The 23379-nt window shown below is 41.0% G+C and overlaps 1 protein-coding gene and 1 long non-coding RNA gene across 6 annotated transcripts in view; one reads left to right on the top strand and one right to left on the bottom strand.

The window, feature by feature from the left end:
- The window catches only part of LOC100643312 (tyrosine-protein phosphatase 99A), a 427034-nt gene that overhangs the window by 173567 nt on the left and 230088 nt on the right, over window positions 1–23379 (bottom strand). The window lies entirely within an intron of this gene.
- LOC125386688 lies at window positions 14690–17328 on the top strand. Its single transcript, XR_007227055.1, has 3 exons — window positions 14690–14884; window positions 15460–15663; window positions 16526–17328. It is a non-coding gene; the product is annotated as an uncharacterized LOC125386688 (long non-coding RNA).

Raw genomic sequence — 23379 nt, 5'->3', positions numbered from 1 at the left:
ACATTCTTCAAATTTAGGTAGCTTTTTATCGACAACTCTACTGTATTTGCAGAAATTAAAACTAATCGAATTGGAATTCTTTTCTCCTTATTAATTTGATCACGGTGATTTTTAGTTTAGAAACGTTTTAAGATATTAAAATTATTTATGCTCTGGAAGATTATCCAGATGGAAGCAAGAATATCTTTAACCTTTTCCACATGTTAAATTTATAGCCCCAGCAACTTTCATGGCATCTTTCCAAATGTAACTTTCATAAAATCAATGGTTTACTCTTCATAAATATATTTTTGTTAAAATTTGATCGACTGCTGAGTTTGTCTATTCCTATTATAAACCTTATTAACATTTTAAAGCCGAACGGGAAAGAAATGATAAGTTCATCTTTATCTTCATTTTTATTTTTTCCTTCGTGGCTCTGCATAATTAGCTAGAAATATTTCAATATTAAATAATGCGCGAGGGAAATAGCCTGGTAAATTCTAAGAGAAAGTCTTTTGCAAATGGATAATAAATTCAAAATGTTTTGTAAAAAACTGGTAATATCAATTTGTAACTTTGTAAATGATTATACATATCACTGTTATACCAGAATATTCTTTAATACCAGTAACTTGTTGCTTGTAAAATTCCAATACCAGTATCAGTTCAATTGTACAAAAAAATTATACAAATCCCGATAATACGTAATGTAGTAAATTCCTTCCTTCTTAATATGACTGATAATTAACAATTGGACCAAATTTAACACGTAATATTAGCCATTAAACTCTAACTTTTAAACGAAGTTTTATCTGTTTCAACGTAATAATGCGGCCTGATGAGAACACCCGATAGAACATATTAAAACCAAATGATCGAGACCAAATCCCCAATACTATAGCGCACCAACTTTATCTCGATCGTTTCTCAACGATTAAAGAGCCATATAGTAAACTAAAGAGTTAAACGGAACAAAGGTGGCAGATAAGGAGGCATTGAGAAGGTTATCGCGATAAATGTCGTCGGAGTCTGCGACACGAGCTTCTGCCGGTACGATCGATCGTCGTGGTCGGATCGCCTACGAGAATCGTTAACGTTCTCAACGAAAAGTGTGCTTAATTGTGGCCTCGCCGCGTCGTACTCGTCGGATAGGCTGTAATTAATTTGCGGTTACAACGCGTGCACACGTGTCCCCGCGACCGATGACCAATAACGGTAATTATACTAATTAAGTTCGTGCCTAAGCGCGGCATGCTGCACGTCTACTGGTCACTACGACACTAAATCTATCTACCAGGTATTAATACAACGGAGATATTCGTTGCTGTCGACGACTGCCAGCCTAGGGTGATTAAAGATCGCTTTGTTGCATGTCGAAGTTGTTACGCATGTCAAAGATATTCCTATCGAGGGCAGAAATGTAATAACACAATATTTCGGCTACATTGTTTGGGTCATTAGCCTCTGTGAAACACGACCTTCATATGGACCGTTGTTCCCCCATATGTCGTCGACCTATTACATGTCGTATAAAGTATACTGTACACTGTACATACGTCGTGCGATCTAGTATTTCTTCTTATATCTGTTCATTCCATGTTATATTTAGTTAGTTTTATAAATTGTTAATTTCATTTTCGCAATACTGGTACAGATATAAATTATGAATGCATTCGTGGGAAATTCAAAGATGCAAAAATGTACAGAATGTACGTAATATTGAAAAATATATGTATAAAATATTCAAAGCACAGTATTCGTTATTACATGTATTGGATATAGCAAATCTTTGCACGGCTTTCATTTCTGCAGTTATACTTGTAAATATTATTTCATTGTTGGCAATGTGATAATTTATGTAATTTAACTTATATTAATAAAAAATGTAAATATTTCTACCACATACGCTACGTATCAACAAGTTAATATTTTACATTGAAGCACTTAGTACAGGATGTGAGAAAATTATTATTCCAGTGAATGTGTACATGTCCGTCCGTAAATATCCGTTCATACGGAAAGCGAATAGTCGGACGAGTTGCCCGTCTTTGAAGGGTTAATCTACTTTGAATCGGAAGTTTGTCCGTAATACTTCGTCCGTGGCATTTCGATGGTCAGACCGTTTCTCTCCTCGTGTCCAAAGTTCCAATTATGTTTGGAATGCTGAGAACAGGATGTCGAGGAATATCTGACCAGATGTCAGTTAATTAAGTACGATTCCACGAATTAGTATCAAGCAGCAACGCGAGCTGTTATCAGACCACGTTTATTACACCTAAATAGATCGATTCGATGTGATGCTCGTCGATAATTATACGTCTAGTTCCCTAGTATCCCTATCTGCAGACATGACAGCGAATAAATACTCGGAAGTTCGTAATTCTTATAAATTCTTATTCTTATTATTATTCATCCTATTCTTATGCGTTATTAACACTTCCATTCAAGAACAAGTCGAACAACGTCGTCAGACCTCGATAATAGTAACTTTCAAGAACGTGAAAGAACACGTGTCTGACACGTTTACTACGCAAACCGTGGATCCCAGTAGGCACATACTTTTGGATTATGTGCACTATCAACATGAATGTATCACATGAATTAAACATACAGAAAATTATAAAAAAGTATTTGATAATGTATATTAAACAGATACAAGAAATTACATATGTAGTTATAACGACAGATATTTTATGAAAATTATTCGTTAGCATACAATATTAAATGAAATTAAACAAACATATAAAATTATACGATATAACAAGTATCGTAAGAAGCTTATTTGTTGGCGTAAAGCGTCGCGAAAAATAAAATTTACAGCCGACAGGAATCAAATAAACGGAGAATTTTGTTAACATAGATTGACATTGATTGACAACAACTGTTCATCTGGAAAAAATAGCAAATATAATTTGATATTCTTCCTCTGTAGTTTGTATATGGTATACAGACATTGACTGCATCCGTATCGATTTTAATCTATTCGCGAAAATCGCTTGTGAAACATTACCTAGTCACCAGTAATAAGTATGTGAGTAGAGATTCACTCCCATTTATTCTGTCCGCGTATATAACACAACGAACTCGCGTTCTCTCAACTCTATTTACCACAAACCAGGAAGACTGTAACAATTAATAATGGAATTTCGATTGCAGCCAATAAACGTAGCCAATGTCGGATATTAAGCAAATTTCAAGATGTCTTCAGGTCGTTTTCCCTATAACTGATCGCTTGGACGGAAGCTATGTCAGCCTGATTGCTAAATAACAGGCGATGTAATTTCAGCCGAAGTCGAACAACGCGCTTGTCCGCGCCGCGTTTACGCTTGGACGGGTTTGTTTCAAGTCGAAGCGAAAAGAAATTCTTTCGGTCGTCGGATCACGTCGCCGGTAACGATCGAGCACATTGTTTTCCGATTTCCTGCTAGCTCTACGACGAGTTAATACCGCGTCCAGCGATTGTTAAAAATTTACGATATCTGTTGAGCCGACAGCGCCTCACCGTTTACATACATCGTGAGGACCGTGATCCATGACGTATTATCCGTTTTGGACAGCTCGTCGTTGACTCTGCGACTTTATGTCGACGAAGTTAACTGCGTGCCATTAAGCGCGAGTATTAGTGTCACGTTGAAGCTTGCGATCATTCAGAGAAACGTGAAATGGATTAATCAAAGATTCAATAATAGAATTATCGAAGTGTAATGTGAATATATCATGGAAATGAAATATAACGTGAGTTATTAGTCAATAAAATTGTAATATCTAACATAATTGATGCTAAAAAAAAGAGTAGAACTACTCGAGCTGTGAATACAGATAGCTTTTTATCTTTATTTTTGGTAATATATAAGTTGTGGATGTTTATAGATTTATTTAAAAATGCAAGAATGCACATAATATGCAAAAATATATAGAATATCGATAAGTGATCGAGTAATTAATAATTTCCTTAAACTTTCTGTCTTAAACTAATTTCCGGAAAAATGAACTTTCCTCAGTCATGTCACTTTTCTTGGGTCACGAAGCACAATTATAACCCGAGCACGTTCACGTGCAGTGGTCTATAATCGAAAGCGGCATCGTCCGATATCCTGAGATTATATAATTCTAATTTTAAATAATTATCTGTTATTTTGATCTTCCTTTTTCGGTGCGCAAATAAATTCAGTTTCAAATTAAATATATCATCTTCCTCTAAATAGATGATAATTAATACGATACAACAAAAACGAACAGCGACTGCAGAACCATTGCGATAAAAATCAAATTGAAATAAAAGCATATTTCTAGTAACAAAATTAAAATATCTCATCATTTTAATCGTGATTGAATTAGCATCAGCTAAATATGTTTATTAATTTCTTTCCGTTACTTCGTCCTATCTTGCGAATAAGATACACAGAATAGGCTGAATAATACAAGATGAGATATCAACACTTGATATTACAGTTCGATAAAGAAAATCGAAGAAGTAAAAATGAATGTTTCACTGTTAAAGCAGGATCACTCAATTATCTGGTAGAAAAACAAGCGGTCCGTTCGAAAATCGAATGGCGTTAAACCCGGTAATTTCTTTTCCAATCCGGCGTGTCGAATCGACCAAAAGAAGCACGAGTATAAAGGAACGTATGAACGGATACGGACGAATTATCGCGGCAGTTATAAAAAAACCAGGACTCTCTGGGATTGAGTCTGGAGCGAAGGAAAAATTGAAATCGACCGCTGACGGCCAGGCCGAAGATAAAACACGGTCGGATAATTGATTCGGCGAGCCGTCAAGTGGCCCATTTCTTTCGATAAAGCGGTTTCAATCTACCGCGGATATCCGAAAATTTGCGAAATTAAAGTTCGACGCCGGCCCGTGCAAATAGAAGACATCTCGCCGGCCGATGTGATCGTCAGAACTTAAAATCGAAACGTGCTGACTGTACGGTACGTGTTTCCAAGTAACGTTGGGGTTGACCGTTCAATTACACCGCGCCAGCACGTGACTAACACTCTAATTATGTATTTAGTCTTAATTAGACAGGGACGTTAGAGGCCGTGCCCGCGTTGGCTTGGCGCAAAACTTCCGAGTTCCCGCATCGTCGCTCAACTCTGTCGCGCCAACTGGCGCCTCCGCCGCCCGAAATTTCGATTCGCGACAGCCTCGAGCCCCGCAACAAAAAATTCCACTACCACTGTCCACTAAACGGATTAAAATGTCATAATAATCCGCTGCCAACTTCAACGCCTGTGAACTTTCGCCCTAAAAATTTCTACGAAATTTCCCCGGAGATTTCCGAGCATCGGTCTCGTTTTATCGAACTCCTTGAAATCTCGTAGTCCTTACTACGTACTTTCGTTAAGGTACTTCTTCGAGTTGTTCGTTAACCCTCTAGCCGCGGGCAATCTCCATATTTTTCTATTCTTATCATGTACAAGTTTATCGTAAGGAGACTTTTAATATAATATAAAAAAGGCGACGCGATAACAGCGTTTGTGAAGAAACTAGTATGTCACTGGGTTAAGTTAGTTTTAAGAAACTGAGGTGAATATTAAACGTGTTGCTTGGTTTATTGAAGAGACGAGTGATAAAATTGTAATAGTCAATGTATATTAAAATTTCCTTAAATACAAGCACAGAGATAGTGTATGCCGGTCGTAATCGTCGCTCGTTCAATGCTACTGTTTAACTATACGCTTGCTATTCGACTGTATGTGACTCGCTATAACGATTTGTTATGACTGTCCTAAAGAGCACGTTCCTCTATTTGTATCGACCGGTGTTATTATAAAAAGATCGAGTGTAACTCTGGCTGACGATTACAAATAACGACGATAATATTTTGTCTGGAGTTTGTTTACCTTTGAACCTAGCAAACCAAAACAACGTTGGCACCCCAAGCCGCAACAAAAGTATAAGCTTGATACAAAAATATCGTATAAAATATTTCTAAAATCTCTCAAGCATCTGATTTATCTTATTATCGCTTATATACTTCGTCCATCAAATTGTACGGAAAATATCACGTTAATTTGTATCGCGGCGAATTCTTGTCGATTCTTGTCAGTCTAGGATTAATGGATCAGTGTCGAGATTCTGGATGCTAAGGATGACGAGTGAGTCATGTGATGAGGAACACGCGCGATATGCGGCACGCAGCGCGGCTCGATCGATATCAATTAACCAGCTTCGGGTGTCGAGAGTGGAATCTACGCGCGAGCTGTTAAGCGCACTTCGCGCAGTTAAATGGCTACCGTATTAGTTGGCCGCGTGAATCGGCTACTATTGCTATTTACATACATTCCAGTTGTAGAAAAGTGTACGTGTATTGTTGGAAAGTCTCTATGATAGATTAGAGTTAGGTTTTAAGTTAGGTGTAGGATTCCTTATTCTTTCGTTCAATTCCGACCTATCGGATTCTGCTTGATCGGTCTAGAATCGCAAAGGCTACGGTGTCAAAGACGAATTAGAAAGGAGAACTCGAGGTGGAAATAGGATCGACTAACGTTAGAGAAAAGTTTGAGAAAATTGAGCAGTGTTTGCGAACTCGTCCGGTGTTAGTTTAGAAACGCGCGATATATGTGCGTCGTTCGAGCGTTAAGCGAACCCAAGACGGGGTACTTAATTTCTCGAAAACTTCTGGTCGCACATTTCGCTGCTTTGCGGCGGCGAACTTACGCAATTAGATGTTCAAGCCCGAAACTTGGCTAACTTTTCAACTGGAAGCAGGTCTGCAAGCCTATGTTCAACAGTGTCTTGATGAAAGTCACGAATCCGATCTTGCATGATGAAACTATTCATTCCCCTAAATGTGGATTTTCCGATAAGCGAGATGAAAAATTTCTATATAAGAGCGTAGGAATGTAAAAATTATAGTAAGGACTCTTTGCCAGCACGCGTTTTGATACGCTACAGGATCGAGCGAACGAACATCAACGAACGGGATGAACTCACGAATCTTTGCGACATGCGTGGAAAAGCTCGTGGAAAGAGAAGATTGCACAAGATCTTATCTTAACGTGTCTGTCAATATCTTCGAGTATCGTGTCATGTCTCATTTGGGAATACAAAAAAATCTCTTAAAACGCGAAAGGGTAAGTTAAACTTGGATAGATCTTCTTTTGTGTACCTGGAAGTTCTACCGTTTAGGACGTTGAAGGATTTGATTCTCCCTCGTTCACATCGATTCTTTCCACCCTTTCTCTTTGGCATGAGTTAGATTCCAACTTAAAATAAACTGAGATCCACTTATCCGGAGCGAAAAAAAGGCTGATTCTTAGCAGACGCCGAAAAGGGAATGGCTTTTCGATGGGGCGAGCGTCACGGTCGAATGATTTTGTCGATTCGACGAAACTTTTCCCCGGGGTGCTTTCTCACGAAATTCCGTTTTCTCCTGACCCGTTCGTTCATCAGAAGACAAGCACGGCTCACGGCTCTGATATATTGGGCAGATAGCGCGAGCTCGCGTTCAGACATTATGCCCATTAAACGGCGTGACCTCGACGCGCCGAGGTAAATCGCCAAGGTTATAGATAGCTTTTTAATGGTCGCTTCCTGGTGTGCAACGTTCTTCTCTCGCTTCGTTCTTTGGTTTCTCTGTTCGGACGTAGAGACATGTGACGCAAATTTCGCGAGCTAACGATGTAAATATCAAATATCAGACAAAGCCACGAAACCGAACAGCGACAGGGCTGAAAACCGATAAAGAAACTATAACAGAGGCAATAACCAGTCCTTTGGAGACCGGTGATGGTGGCAGCTGTGATTTATTAGAGGCCGGCTGCTGGCTTTACGATCTCGTTCCGATCGCGTAAACCGGTAACAGGGCAACTCGCGTCAATATTAATACCACTGGCAGCGACAACAATCGAACTTGCGTTTCGTTTCATTGGCGCCCGGTCGACGGCTGACGGTCTGGTTACACGCGTTGTTGTTCGCGACACTCGCGGAAGCAAGATGGGCCAAATATTTGGACGTCTGCTGTGTCGTAGCGATTTAACAATCAGCCGTGCAACGTCCAAGCTTCACGCAGGGCTGCTTTTCAAACGGTCCTGCTCGTAACGCGCAACGAGTACACCGACCGTGGAAATATTGTAACTCCAACCGCGCGTTTTTCGCGAATATTATCGTGTACACACCGTCGAATATTTGCGCTTTCCTCCCTTTCTCTTTCTATCTTTTTTTTTTTTTTTTTTTCTAACCAAGAACGGTGGTTATATCTATATGTGAGTTCCCTTTTTATCGAAATAAATCCATGTAAACGGCCGGAGCCGGTGCTACGGTGCGAGCAATTATCTGTGAAATGAAAGGCGCGTTTTCGAAAACGCTGCCCGCGGTGGCGTATGCACGAAATTAACCGATACGTCAAAGAAAACAAGTTTAAACTGCAGTAACTGCGATGTTCATTAAGAATTTATTTTATTTATATTCTGGATTTTATAAAACGCTTTTTCCGTCACATAGTTTTCAAGTTCTTCAATATTCTATTACAACGGTACGATGTATATGTATACGGATAATTTTTCTTCGTGAATTTTAATTTCGTCATTCTACTCAAATGACATTAATATAATTTTACGAAGAGAGTGCTACTAATGAACCGTTCGTTGGCTTTTTAAATTTTCTTGTAGCCATACCAGATTTGAAAATCAACGACATGCTACTCAAATTATTCTGAAAGATAGTAAGGTGAAAATTAATTTTCATGAAAGAAATCGAATGCTTCATACGTTATAACCTGATACGTAAATGTACATCACAATGCGTTCCAATTATTTAATCTTCCCGTTTCCCTAAGGACTGAGGAAATTTAAATCGTTCAGGTAATGAGTATCGAGGACAAAATTAATCGACGAAACAACCCTTACACTACTTCATTTTACAAACCAGTTTCATAAACTGTTTCAAAGATACTACGATTCGTAACAATGAACTGTCTAACTAACAATTAAAATAACACGCTCGATACTCAACAATAAAGTCAAGCTGCTTTGGATAAAGTTCTAACACAGTTCCACCAGGGTCGAGTCAATACATCCTCGCCTTATTAAGTTAAGACAGAGAGCTTGTGGAAGCTTTAGTAGCGTTTGGCCATAAGGGTGCGCGTGGAAACCATCTGCCAGAAATTCCCGTTTGGTGGCTGCTATTCAAGGAATTCGTTTCATGTCGAGTTTAGCGAGCCGGCGCCACGATATTTCGCAACGACACCGTTCATTCGGCTCGACATAGCCTACAAAATTCACCCTAACCTCAGTTACCCTACCGATGATGAAATAATGATTCCTCGGTATCGATATTTCAATCATGCACTCCCTTTCTCTCTACATACTTGTTTCACTTTCGTAACACGGCCGTTGCTCGTTTAAATCCAACTCTACGCGAAGAATCAAACCTTAGCAGATCGAAATCGTGGGTGGATGGTAAACGAGTGTTCCATCCGCGAGGCTGAGGACGAGGGTGAATCGGTGTGGGGAAACGTTAAAGCGAACTTTCATGAGCCGGGAAGAAAGTCCACACAGGCTGACGCGCAGCCAGGAAGAAAATCGTATAAAGCATATCTAACGACCGATCCATTGATTTTCAATTTTCGCCGCGGGGAAGAGTCAGGTTTGCTGAATTAGCTTGTGCGAGCCGCGCCACGCCGTTGTCTCGACAGAGATTCAGCTTTGAAAACTTTTCAAGGGAGCTTTCGCGTCGTTATCGTTCCACGGCCTCGTGAAAAATATCTTCTCCTTACGACGATTGTACCTCATGTACCAACTCCAGGATAGACTTCCGGAGAAGAACTGCGATTCATCCTACTGTCTACTGTAAGAGCACGAGCGAACTATAAAGAGAATAATATTAGACCATCTAAAGTTGGTACGAGGCTTCGAGTTTATTAGGTATCTTTTATTTCCAGATTTAAATTGTTTCTTTTATCGATCAAGCACCACGTCAGCGTTCGAGAAACAGCGACACATCGCATGTCCTGTTTTTTTTTTTTTTTTTTTGCATGCATCTGTACAGTGGAACGCGTAAAGTTCGTATCTGTATACATCTGCGTCGCTGTTTCGCTTATTTGCCTGGCTCGGTCGGCGTCCTGAACGAACTCGCGTATCTCTGTGCAGTAACGAAGGACATTGTGCTCTAATATCGTAGAAAGGTGGCGAAGAATCTTAATGGACAAAGGTTGAAGATGCAACCACGGTTCTTGAGTTCGTTATGTGGCATATTCGATGAATAACGGTATTTCACAGCGCGAAATTTATTTGAATACTTTGTTACCGTTTGGATACTACAAACTCGGATATTCGTCAACCACGGTCGGTTTGATCGTCCAATTTTTCAAACAATTTTACGATAATGGAGGAAAGAGTGCGGCGTAAATTGTAGCTAATGGTACACGCTTCTGTTCCACATTTCCTCTACGCTTAATTTCGAAAGAGACAAAATCCACATTTACACTTCTACGATGGGTTTAATTAACGCGGGGCTCTGCGTTCTAGCTGGCGACGTTGTCTCCTTATGCTTGTGGAACTCCTCTGCTATCGAGCACGTTCCTATACATCCGCGCGTAAATGAAATTTCGCGGAGCTCGGCAACTCTGTAATTGCTACTTTGCGCACGGAAAAGATCGCGCGGCCCGAATCTTCGAGAACACCGAGCGCAAGTTATCGCGAATTTGGCGCGTGTATACAGCGCTGGAGAACCGAGCCGACTATGAGAAACGAAAGCTTCAACGGACAACCAAGTAAACCGAAACGATTTGCGCGTCCTATGTACCGTAGGTTTTCATATGAGCGTTACATGAATAAGAATGAACTGCACCGCCGTCCTTAAATATTTGGATACTACAAAATCATTGTAAATATCCATGTAACATATACTTGGAAGGAAACTTTTTAATCTAATGCCAGTGTCTAACGTTATACGATTAGTAGAAATAGAAACTATACTTGATGCTAATTGACATAAACTCGAAAACAATGTATGAAAATCGACGATTGACGAACCGGGATGATTAATGTATGTAAGATAAATGAATCTAAGGATCCAGGTAGAAGATTACTGTAGAATCTCGTGAACCGAGACAACTTGAGAAAAACGAAACCTTCGACGAAGGAAATGAAGTAAAACCGCGGCTCTGGTATGCCACATCGAAACTGAAATCCTACGTTTTTCGTATTTAATCGAATTTCCAGATAATTTCCCCGGTTAATCAATCGTTCCAACTTCCCCTTAAAAGCATAACGTAGACAGCCAAAGTCTAGAGTGATTTACTGGCGGAATACCAGACCATAAATACAATCGATAGCCATCCCTGTGAGTCGCGCTTAATTGCCTCCGGTGGGGAGGGGATACACCTCGGTCGCGTCCGTGGCGGCGTTAAACTACTGAAATCCGATGTTCCCCGGTATACGATGTGGTCTTCCAAGAAATCTTAACCGGCTGGTGGTCCAGATGCGCGATCATCATCGCCCCCGGCTGCACCCTGACATTAAGGATCTGCGACGTTAGTATCCTCTGGTAGGAATAGGATGGCAAATTTCCGCAACCTATCGATTGTGGCCAAGCGCCTTGCATTATCTTCCCTATGCGAGAGCCGTGTGCAACACGGGTGGAATAGTCGCGAAACACATATCAACGCCGTATTTCCCTCGCAATCTAGAGCCTGTGCGCGTTACATAAATTCATAGAGGCATGAGGAAGCGGAGAAGAGGGCGAGGGATGCGACAGGGAGAGGGTTAGAGAGACAGAGAGAGAGACAGAGAGAGAGAGATGTAGAAGGGAATGGAACGAAGGAGAGTAGGGGAACGTGTGGAACATGTTTCGCGCGATAGTGTACATTTGAGATACAGCGAGCGGACTACGGTTCTAATTCCGATGACGTATGAGCTTGCATAACCTAGTTTTCTGTTTGCCAGCCCCGGTAATGAGTTGTCTAGTCCTTTCTCTGTCTCGCGGCCTACCTTTCTCTGTCCTTTCCACCTGTAACCACCGAATCCCTTCTGTCGGTGTTGCACCCCTTCACCAACCGCGCCGCCTGCTAGCCGTAACATCGTGTATTCGTGCTCCGTAAATTATACGGCCGACAGATAATCGTACGTTCGTAAGTTTCAAACGATCTAGACATGGGATGATAGGGAAGCGTAAGTAGCTGTATAAGCAGCGGTAACATGGAGCAGAGAGAGAGAGAGAGAGAGGGAGAGAGAGTTGCGCGAAAGTGGAAAGAAGGAAATCCGCGATGATGCGGAGGAGGTTAGCTAGCTAGAACGATAAGCGTGGTCGTGTGGTAAATTATGGAGCTGATTACCCGTCTAGATACCTCCGGTGGAATTGTTTTTAATGGAGAGCGACGGGAGATTAGCGGAAATCGGATTATCTTCCGGTGAACATTCGACAGAAGTCGAAGAGACTTTTCGAGTCAGAGAGGGGAGGAATTTTGCAAGGAGAGAAAATGGTCGTTGGGGTGAAACACCGACAACTGTCTTTTTACTCCGCTGAAACTTCTCGCGAACTGGAAGACTACAAGAAAATTCTATCATGCTGGAAACAACCTCTAAGAGGTTTTAGTTGCCGCAACTTTCGACCTCGGAATTCGGTTAATTCATGTGCATCGAAAAGCACTCGAAAGCGTTCTCCTCACTTTCCCGAACAGTGTCTCGACGGATGCGGTGGTACTCGGCACAGGAAATGTTCACCTGTGAATAGCCGCGGTTATTCCTGGAATCGAGCATGCGTATTTTTCTTGCATAAAAGGAACAGAAAAGCGAGGAATTTGGTTAAATATACGAACGAAAAACCAATTTTTAAAAGTACTTCTCACAAAATTTGATATTTACAACTTCTCGATGCTGTATTGACCATCGCTAGAAATTTCTATTTATAAACCATAGAAGATTATTCTAGCGAATATTTTCGAAGAAATCAAACGACTGAATTTCTAATAATCCGTTTCTACAGAATATCGTCCGATATTTGTTGCAACGAATCAGCATGGAATATTCCACTAATTATAAGACGAGAGCAAAACAAGAATTCGATTCCTTTCAGTCAGATATTCTCGTCTTGAATGAACTCGCCGGAAGAAAAGGGAAAAATTAATATTTCTAGTAGCGAGAAAGCACGACGTCGGCGAGAATTTCTCGCATGAAAGAAAACGGAGAGCATCGGCTGGCGTTCAAAGCAAAAAGTAGCTCCTGAGCTTGCTAGAATGGCGAGAATTTTAACGAGCATAACGACCCACCATGTTTATTAAATCGATCATCTTATCGTAACGCTGTGCCGCGATGATTTCAGGTCGGATATAGACGAGTAAGTATCTGGTGGCACGTGAAGCGACGATTTTTCATTGGTAACGTTCACGAAGCTCCTTTCATCGCCTGTTTGCCATCTCACTGGTTGCCGAGACAGCGGCAATAAAACAGATCGTTCGTCGCCGCTTTTACGTGAGATCACGCTCGCTGCAACGCGCGCTTCACTCGCGCGTTTTGTGACTCTCTGCCTCTGCTCTAGACGCAGAAAGATTCTTCACGCCGCTGTCCCGGCGACCGTCAACGAATCTGTCACGTTACTCCGCAAAAATCGCAACGCTCCGACCGCGAAAGAAACGCCTTCGCGTTTATAGCGCGCGAGGGTTGAACTTCTGCAAAAGTTTTTTAGTGGCGGTTAGTTGAAATCATTGGAAAAACATAGGGCAAAAATTCAACACGGTGAGTTTCGAAGAAAATTGGACCGGTCGCCCGACCATACTAACCAGATTAACTTTTACACGATTTTTTTAACGCTGCAACTTTACTAGCAAGAAAAACATAAAATTTATACATAGAGAAAATGAAAATACAACGATGTAATGAAAGAGGTGGTGTATATTTTACAGAAAATTATTCAAAAGTACGCCGTCATGAATTTATAAAATTTTTGTAAAATTGTAAACTGATTATTTTAATTATTTTGATAGCTGTAGTATTAAATGTTTTGTGTGTAAAAACATATTGCTTCTATCGAGTAGTTTACTATGGAATAATTTACGAATGATTGTAATGATTCAATATAATAACAACTCGTACCAAGTTTTAGATGATTGCAAAAATACAGTAACAATAAGACAACACAACACGCAAAGAAAGGTTCATATTTTGCCTTCTTTTTGCTTCACCATTCGTAATGCTGCACATATACTACAGTACAACCAGTGGCTTGGTGAGTCTCTATATCGATGGATTTCACTCCCTGCCAATTGCTATTTTCTCTGTTATAACATTCTCCTGTCATGTAAAAACACAAGGAAATATATATATACGAGAAAACAACAACGGTGTTCTTACGATACTATAAATGGACATATATTTGACATAAAATGTATCAAATGAGATGTTACGAGCTAAATTCTCCTGAGACCAATGAACATATTGACTTTATGTTCTTTTTCGAATTAAATGGTTCAGGAAACTACCGCGTCTAGTATTATGCAACAAACTTTTTGTAGCGACTGTTAGACGAGCAGTAGGTCGTTTCTTTAGATGATTTTATAGAACAGATTTTTTATGTTTCCATTATTCCATGTTTCTTGTTAAATCGAATAACATTCACCTAACCATTTTTCTTTTGTCATCCAGAATATCATTGTTCAGGTTACAATTTCACTTTACACACGAATAAGCATACTTTTTCCATCGTTAGATTTCAACTTCCGAAGGTTTGAAACTATTGTAAACAAGCTTGACGCTTGCAGAAGAGGTAGTGAAGAAATTTGGGACAAGAAACTAGAGTTAACTCGCCATTCATCGAGAGACAGAAGGGGGACCAACCGCACGCGTCGTTAGATGTAACAAATGCAACACGGTCGTGAAGGGCGCACAGAGGGAAGAAGGTAAACGAGCGTCCGAATGCGTGAGTGTGGCCAGGAAAAAAGGTCGCCAACTTAACGAGGTAATTTAATCCGTTTTGTCAGCCAAGCCAGCCAACAACGATGCTTTACGGGGTTTACTTGCAACGAGAGATAATAACTCATCGCGAGTTTTGCTGAATCCGCGTTTACCTTGCTTCTGATTTGCCTTGGCTGTTGCACTCGCGTTTGTTGATGACGCCCATTTCATCCTTTACCGCGATACTCGAACAATTAGTAATTAATTATATTGACCACGAATATTCGAGGCATTTTTCCTTCCCGTTAAACAGTCCAATTGCAAAATGCTCTTTCGTCATTTCTACTAATTGCATTAAAATTAAGTTATTATATAATATATTAGTTATATTAGGATTAAAGTCTCTCTCAATTCGTCTTATATGCCCACTCGAGTGATTTTAGGCTTTTTAATATTACCAGTCTATTCAAAGGATATCACAGAATTTTTTTCAAGAGATATAGTCTCGCGAGAGTGGGATAAATTCTCGTAATTGGTCGTTGTTTCGTCAGGCGTTATCTTGAGGTACGTTGAATAAGTGCTGGCGCGAGAGTAGGGTTCGTTTGAAGCGTATCTCATTCGTCTATCTTATTTTTACAGGGCTGGACCAGCCGGAACCAGAGATGAATTCTTGCATGCCTTCCATTGAAACACCCTGCCGGAAATTACACTTTTTACTTTTCCCCACCTCTGCGAAATTGAGTGGGTGCCTAGAGCCTGATGAGAAGCATCCGCAAGGAAAGCCAACGTGCAACGCGAACTCCGCCCGCTGAATGTTTAAATGCACGGCAGGACTTTATCTCGGTAAAAAATTATGAAATTCAGATCCGTCTGTTGCGAAAAATGGTGCGATAACGTGCAGAAACAGTAATAAATATTTCAGCGGGATAAAACGCGGATTCGCGTGCATTCAGAGCCGCTTCTGCTTTCCCAATAGATTTCTATTTTTCTGGCCATGTACGACCGTTTAATCCCAGAAGCGGTGCACCGATACAATGTAACGTTGTTTCTTCTGGAATTATTATCGGTCAAATAATTATAATTCGGGAAGTTTTTCCATATACGTGCACTATGTTACAACATTTTACGCATTCATTGGCTACAGCGTATCTCGCATTGTTTATGAAGTTAATTATCGTGGATCTGCTATTGCGTGAAATCGATCGGCAACACGAGCGTGTTGCAAAAGGAATTTACTCAATGGGAAACATTTTGAGCGATATTCGGTGATACTAAGAGATACTTACCATGAAAAATCGCACGAAATTTCGGCACATCGTTGGACGTAGATTCAAGGCGACAATCGACCGACCCATATTTTCCAAGAACCCCACACGTAGAATTCGGCTGTCGAATTCTCGTCTTTTTTTTCCTCACGTGGCGAATTCGCGAAATTTACCCCCGAGACGTGAGGAGCATCGGCGTCTTTGTCACGGATTACATACTGTATACTCGGGACGAGAGAAGGATACCGGGGAGCCCCTGAAATATATTATCCGGTAGGGGACGTTTCCACCCCCTTATTTCGCGTTTCAGCTCCGAAGCGAACTGGCCTTGCGAGTGCTCGCCCAACCAACCTAGCAACGCGTTGGGAACAGCAACGATCCTTAACTTTACCGCTGACACCTCGAGTGTCCAAATAAATAATGCGCCTTATTTGTTATAGGAATTGTACCCAGCAAGGGATGAAATCTGCGGCTGCCGGCAGCCAACACCAGCCAGCCGGAAATCTGCGTGATTAAGTGCACCCTTCGTTGGACGATAATTGCTCTACAAATACGCGAAATTTATTGCGAATTCACCGCTAGACAGCGGGGACACGTCCCTTTTGCAACCTACCACGAATTTCCTCGGGACGACTACATCTGACGGTCAAGCTAAATAAACGATTATCCTTTCTTCATTTCACTTTACAGCCGATAAACAGTACCTTGACCATTTGTAAATTCTCTTCAAGGAAAGACGTCGTATCGCCCACGTTATCGTGCAGGAAACAGTTAAAAAAAAGTTCTCCTAGTTCGATACGGTATATTTTACGGAACACCACGATTATTGTTTTTGTGCGGTTTGTTCAAATCTCTGCAGTTTATACCGAATATTTTTATTCAATGAACTATATCAATATAAATGATATACGAAAATGTAAAAATATCGAGTTGCAACATACATTATACAGGCAGTTATAAAACTGCTCTTGAAAATAATTTGTTGAAATATCAAATGCTGCTTGCATTGCAAAAAGTTAATGATGTAATATGATTCGATACTGCAGTTACTATAAAAACATCCGAATAATTCTTGCTCAAAGATTTAATTTTTAATCGAATAACAAGGAAAGGTATAAAAATAATATAAATGATTTTCCAATCATTATTTCAGCCCGTGCTCGATATAATTTCATTAAAACTTTCGAGACTTTCATCTCAGCCTTTTGACAAATATTGTGACAGTTAATGTCTACAAACCTTATACCATACAATCAATAAAGAGTATCGTTAGTAATTGAGCTTGATTTCTCATTAATCCATTATATAACGAAGGCTAGAAGGATTTCATCGTTCGATGTCCTGCGAAGTACGAGAACGGCGCGACATTAATCGAGCTGCACTCTTTGCTCGATTAATAAATTTCACGGTAGTGAAAGCACTTTGTAATTTCCCCAGGCAAGCGAGATACCTGTCAGATATATCTCGCTCGAAAGAGATTTATAATGAAAACGAGAAATTCATAAAGTCACACCGGCGAATTTACAGTTATACCGTGGGTCTCGCTCTCGATATTATTAATCGTTGAAACTCGCGGTTTCGACGTTGAAATAATCTCCCATATCCGAGAGGTCGACCATCGTTATCGACTCGTGAGCTTCGTCGAACACAGTCCGGAGTAGTCGAATGTTTTTCGTTGCAGAGTAAAAATTTTAATCGCTCCCCGTCAAATTCCAAAAACAGAAGATCTCCGATATTTTCACCGTACGGTTCGATCGATTCCATGGAGAGAGGTTAAAAAATATAGTAGAACGGACAGCAATTTCAAACGTTCCGTGTAATCAGCGACGGCATGATAAAAATACGAGGAGACCGGTAAAACGCCAACGAAGCGATACGCGACAATGTGGTGGGATCGGAACGTTTTCGCGAAATTTTAGTTTTTCGTTTTTCACCAGCCAAACAATGAAGTATATACCGTGTGGCGGACGCACTGTAAAATCTTTGCCAATTCTGCGAGATTTAGCGCGTCCGCTATCCATAAAACCGGAAATTGATTACGTTCGCGCTAATAGAATTTTTATTCGCGCGACGACCGGTCTCCGCGTGCAAATTCACTCCCCATGGTCCGTGGCAAATACGGAGCCATGACGACGTTCTGGAATCGCTTCCGCGGTTATGGTATAAATTTCATCGAGACAAGACTGTCTTAGAGTCCTATCACTGGTGAACCGAGGTTGTGTTCGTTTAACGGACTTTATGTCTCCCCAGTGTAGCCGTTATGAAAAGAATTGCGACATAAGTTTTAAAAACGCCCTAACGTCGTTGCACTTAGTTTTAATGATGAGATGGATATGCTACAGTGTAAGTTTCGGTCAAGTTAATCGAATTGCTTGAATTCCAGCAATTGAAATTCAATTATTTATTTTTTATTATTTCGGTTTCGAAGGGAAATATTCGTTTAGATCTTTTATCCCCTACCATCATTGTTTTTTCATTCACTAGCAGGTCCTCGTTACACGATCTAACTAATATTACCAGTAGTAGAATTCTACAATTCGTAAATTAGCAGTATATTATTGAATTTTCTTATATAACGGTAATAACATTGATAATTAAACAAATGAGATTAAATTAAATTCGAAAATTACGATGAAAATTTTGTACATTAACATTATATATAAATTACAATCGAATTTTGCAAGCTACGAACCATCTGATTACCTTACTCGACGTAAAATCGCAAAATTATAGCAGAGAAGCCTATAACCTACAACCTGTAACTTACAAATTCATCGATATGTTATAGCTTTACTAACTTTACTCATATATACATTTAAGCAATGTAGAAATCGGTTTTCAATATTTCTGCAGCGATGAGTCGCGGACCATAAATATAAATAAACTATTACTTTTGAATTGGTTCGATAGCTAGATGGAAAAGTTGCGACGTAAAGATAAACAGCTAAGCGACGGTAAAACGATCTTCATGAATGTTTAACGTTCGATCGTCGTTTAAATATTTAATTCGCCCCGTGGCGCGTGTAAACGCGAATAAACGGCCGTCGCAGAGAAAACCAAGCTATCGTAGTAGTCGTTGGCGAGCCGATGCGGGCCTCCGAATCCGTTTGCCGGTGGAATCGCGACAAGCAGTGCGTCGTGGAAGCACCACGAGAATCAAGGTTCAAAGTCGGCGGAAGTTCGTTACACGAATGCCACGAGGATTCCCTCCTCTTGGATGTACTTTTTCCTGTGGCATTCGCGCGGCGACGGTGTTAAAATTCAGCGCGTTCAGCTTGTCGCCAGAGGCAGTCCAACTGGGTCATTAAATATGAGAGATCTCGTTGCCGAGACTCCCTCTCGTCGAGCGTGCTCCTACACGTACGGTGGTAGTGCAAGAAATAAAAAAAAGAGTAGGGGAAAAAGGAATGTAGAGAGAAGAGAAGGAGCAGCGAGGGTGTTTGACGGGGAGAGGGTGAACGAAACAACCGGAGAGGCTTGGAGAGAGAAGTAAGTCTCTTACAGTTGTTTCTCGGCTGCCTGACGCGCGAGACGCGCCACTCTGGATGCACTTTTGTATAATTTTACTTTAATTGCTGTTGAGACCCGGGAGTTTTCAAGTTTCTCCTCTCCTTATCTTTTTCATACTCCTCTAGCAACCGGCTGCTGTCTTCGTCACCGGCCGTTTCACCTCTACATCACCTCCCCTTTCTTCTCTTTAATCTATTTCTCTCCCCAAAGCTTCTTGCCTTTATTTCCTCCCTCCTTGGCACGCTTTAACTCTCCACCAACCTTCGCTTCCTCTCTCATTTCTTCCTGCTATCATCTCGTCTCTTTCCCGCTTACAATCGCGTCGGTACAGGTCCACTTTCCCTCTTCTTCTTCCTCTTCCTTGCACCTCCGCTATCACCTACTGGCTGCATGTAGCCAGCGTTGCAGTCACGAGTCAAGGCATTCCGAGGTAAAACTGCTTTATGCAACCGTTCCTCGTCTTAACTCATAACGCGAACAGCGAGCGCGCTGTTGAGTCGACGATAAGCCTTTCACGGCTGCCTTGGTTCCAAGGGATCCGCGAAATATGATCACGTCCAGCGGATTAAGCACGAACTCGAATTAGGGTTGGGAGGACGTGAGATAGCCGTGCGCAGTCTCGCGGATCCGGGCCTTCGTTTCAGTGCTTCACTAGCCGGTGGAATTCGCGAGAACGCGCGAATGAAAGCGCACGTGGCCGCTAATCCCACTCACGTTTCTCAGACGCTATAATGAGATGGCGTTATTGTTTTTATGCCGAACGGGATACGACTCGGGATTTCAATTTCCTCTCTTCATTAATACTGCCACTCTCTTTTTGTCTGTCTGTCTCTCTCTTCCTATCTCTCTTTCTCTGTTCTGGCTGTTGGCGAGTGGTCGTTTAAGATAGAACAAGTTTAACGGAATGTGATAAATTGATTGTGGATGTTAATGCATTTATGCTAAATTTAACCCCTTCAGAACTATATGTTTTTGGAAGTTGTAAAAAAGAATCCTGTTCACGAATTGGCAATCGGAGAGTGTCTCCGTAAAAAAAGTTGAGATTTTATCGAAGACAAATATATTTTGATAACTCGTTAAAATACAACGTTGTGTAAACACAATATATACAATGATTAAAAGTACAAAAATGTATAAAATGTTCATAACGATACATTCAAAATGAAATACTTGTTACAATATTTAAACGATGAAATTTCCCGTAGGTTCTATTTTATTCAATTGTTTGTAAATATATCAATTTGCATGAACATCCACGGTCGAACAATAAATCACACGTTTCGACGCTTATGACATCTATGTAACATCCTCAAATGCAGTCCTATTGATTCCTGTAGCTATAAACATTAATATATCTTTAATGAAAATTTCACAAAAGCGGTTCTAGTTGTCCACTACGCGATACTAATAAAGTTATTCGAAGAAAAATTAAAAATTAAGAAGAAAAAGTTTTACAAATGGTCTTTTTGAGCCATTACACTTCTTTCAACCCTTGCAGCCAATATTTTCTGCGAATTTACTAGCCATCAGCCAAACGAAGCAACTCGCAGCTCGAATATTTTCAATTAAGCGTAAGTATCCGGCAAAGTTCGCGTCGCGAATTTTAATCAAAGCGAAAAATGCCCATCCCAAGACGAGCTACGTATACATATATTAGCCGGGAAGAGCTGTTGCTCGAGACTTTGTCACTTGGCTAAGGTGATCCTTTGTTATCGTGCTCTATCTAAAACTTCCATAAGGTCTCGAAAGAGGTGCAGACCGGCAACTCTTCGCGAAGTCTCTGTGGAATAAGATGTTATCGAGCTGCCCTGGCAATGTTTACCCAAAAGCGGTCTAAGGACCAGCAGGTTCCTGCACTCTTTCATCGAGCATATCAGATATTTATATCGTGGTCGTAACAGGGACGTTTTCCCTCGTGGACGAGGGGATCAACGAGCCGGAAAACACGCAAGTAGTCATTGACACTGACTGATACGTTTTCACCTCCGCTTATCGAGTGATATCAAGATCCTTTCGCGAGGTCGAGCTTTTTATTCTCGTGGAAGTTGTAACAGGACTCAAGAAATTCCACTGGGAGAAACCTTCCCCCTCGTTAAAACATTTTCCAGGTTATACGAACGATAATTATTTCGACGAGGACTCTTTTCTCGCAAATGGGTAGATTTAAAACGCGGCGAATCATTGAATAATATGTAATATTCATCGAGCTGTGAATTGAAATAATGCCGAATGAATATGCAAGAGCTTGGAACGATTATACGCAAAGAAAAGTGGGTGTATCGGGGTCACAGAGCCTCTAACTTACAACTTCAAGATAAATCTCGACTTACTTTGCTCGCCACGAGTGTGCCTGCGAGGCGCGTACAATGCCACGGCGTTTCTCTCTTTGTACAAACAGTTTTTTACTCTCCTCGGCCTGCTCGCTGTCAAATAGCACATGTGTCCTTTTCTCCGTTCTATCCTTCCACTTTCTCTTATCGCGTTCTCGTTACTTTTCATTCCTCCAGTGTCGTTTTTTTACGCCGCGATACCTATCCTAATGAAGAACGAATAAAAAGCTGCCGCACCGTCGACTGCAGCAACCAGAAGGAATTCGCATATTTACAGAGAAAACCGAATTCTCACTCATTTACATAAAAAACCACGTCACCTCAAGACTGAACAGCATGGATCTGAATAAGATCAACCGCGTAAATGAAGTAACGTGTGACTCCATTTTCTTAATTAAAATATACCAGTATATATATTCCCGAAGGGAATATTAAAGAGACGTTCAGCAGATGTTATGAAATTACATGGTATACGACACACATTTTTTCAATTGGACCTGTCGTTAGGTGCACTACGATTTGAAAGATGTTTCCTAACCATTCGCCGAGGCGCTAAGATATCACTGAAAGTAGCCAATCCTAAGAAGAAAGAAAGTTGACGACACACTTCCTCTTAATAAATTACTCGAAATACACGGCACGACTGCGATATAGACCGGGCATTCGAGATAGTGGTTCCCTGACCTCTCTTGTTACCGACCTAAAACCTCAACCATGCTCTACCCTCTTCCGCCATTCCGACCGCTATCCTTCGCCAGTAATATTGCTGTTCGTACCTCTTCCCGACTCATTTCTCTCTCGGCTCGCCGCCTTTCTCCCTCGAGTTTTCTGATCTGTCCTTCCGTTTACGTCCCATTAAAAAAAAAAAAAAAGAGAGATAGAAGAAGAAAAAATATAAAAAAGAAGAGGGACAGTGACTTCTCGAAAGAAACTCTAGCTTTTGCATGCGTTTCCCTTCGGGACCGAAAGAAACGGCTTTCAGAAACGACCCTCGTTGTTCTAAAGTCACCGACAGAAATTACGCGAACCGCTTCGTCGCGTTTATGTGTCGGCTCTGCCCGGAATTAATTACATCGCGTGATGATCGAAATCTCTGGGCTCACGTGTTATTATTTATTTCTTCCGCGCTTATCTTCCGGACGAAACTGTCGCGATATTAAAATCCGCGATAATTGTGAAGTTCCTACGATCGCGAGGGCAGAGAGAGACACTGGTGCGGGTGCACAAAACGGAAGAAAGTTGCCCGGCTTACTTGCAAGGCAGTCAAACAAATAAATGTTCCAACGGGCGAACATAAAACTCATGATATATGAGATAGAAGGAATACCGGCGATCTCTCACGTGAATCCTCACGTACGAGTCCCATGCATCATCCCCCGACCATGCTACCGTCCGTGCACAAGCCCTCGACCTCTACCGACTCAACAACTTTCCTAACACCGTTTCCATTTACA

Source organism: Bombus terrestris, chromosome 2 (genome assembly GCF_910591885.1).
Source record: "Bombus terrestris chromosome 2, iyBomTerr1.2, whole genome shotgun sequence".
NCBI classification, from domain to species: domain Eukaryota; kingdom Metazoa; phylum Arthropoda; class Insecta; order Hymenoptera; family Apidae; genus Bombus; species Bombus terrestris.
This window is presented reverse-complemented; position numbering and strand designations above follow the sequence as displayed.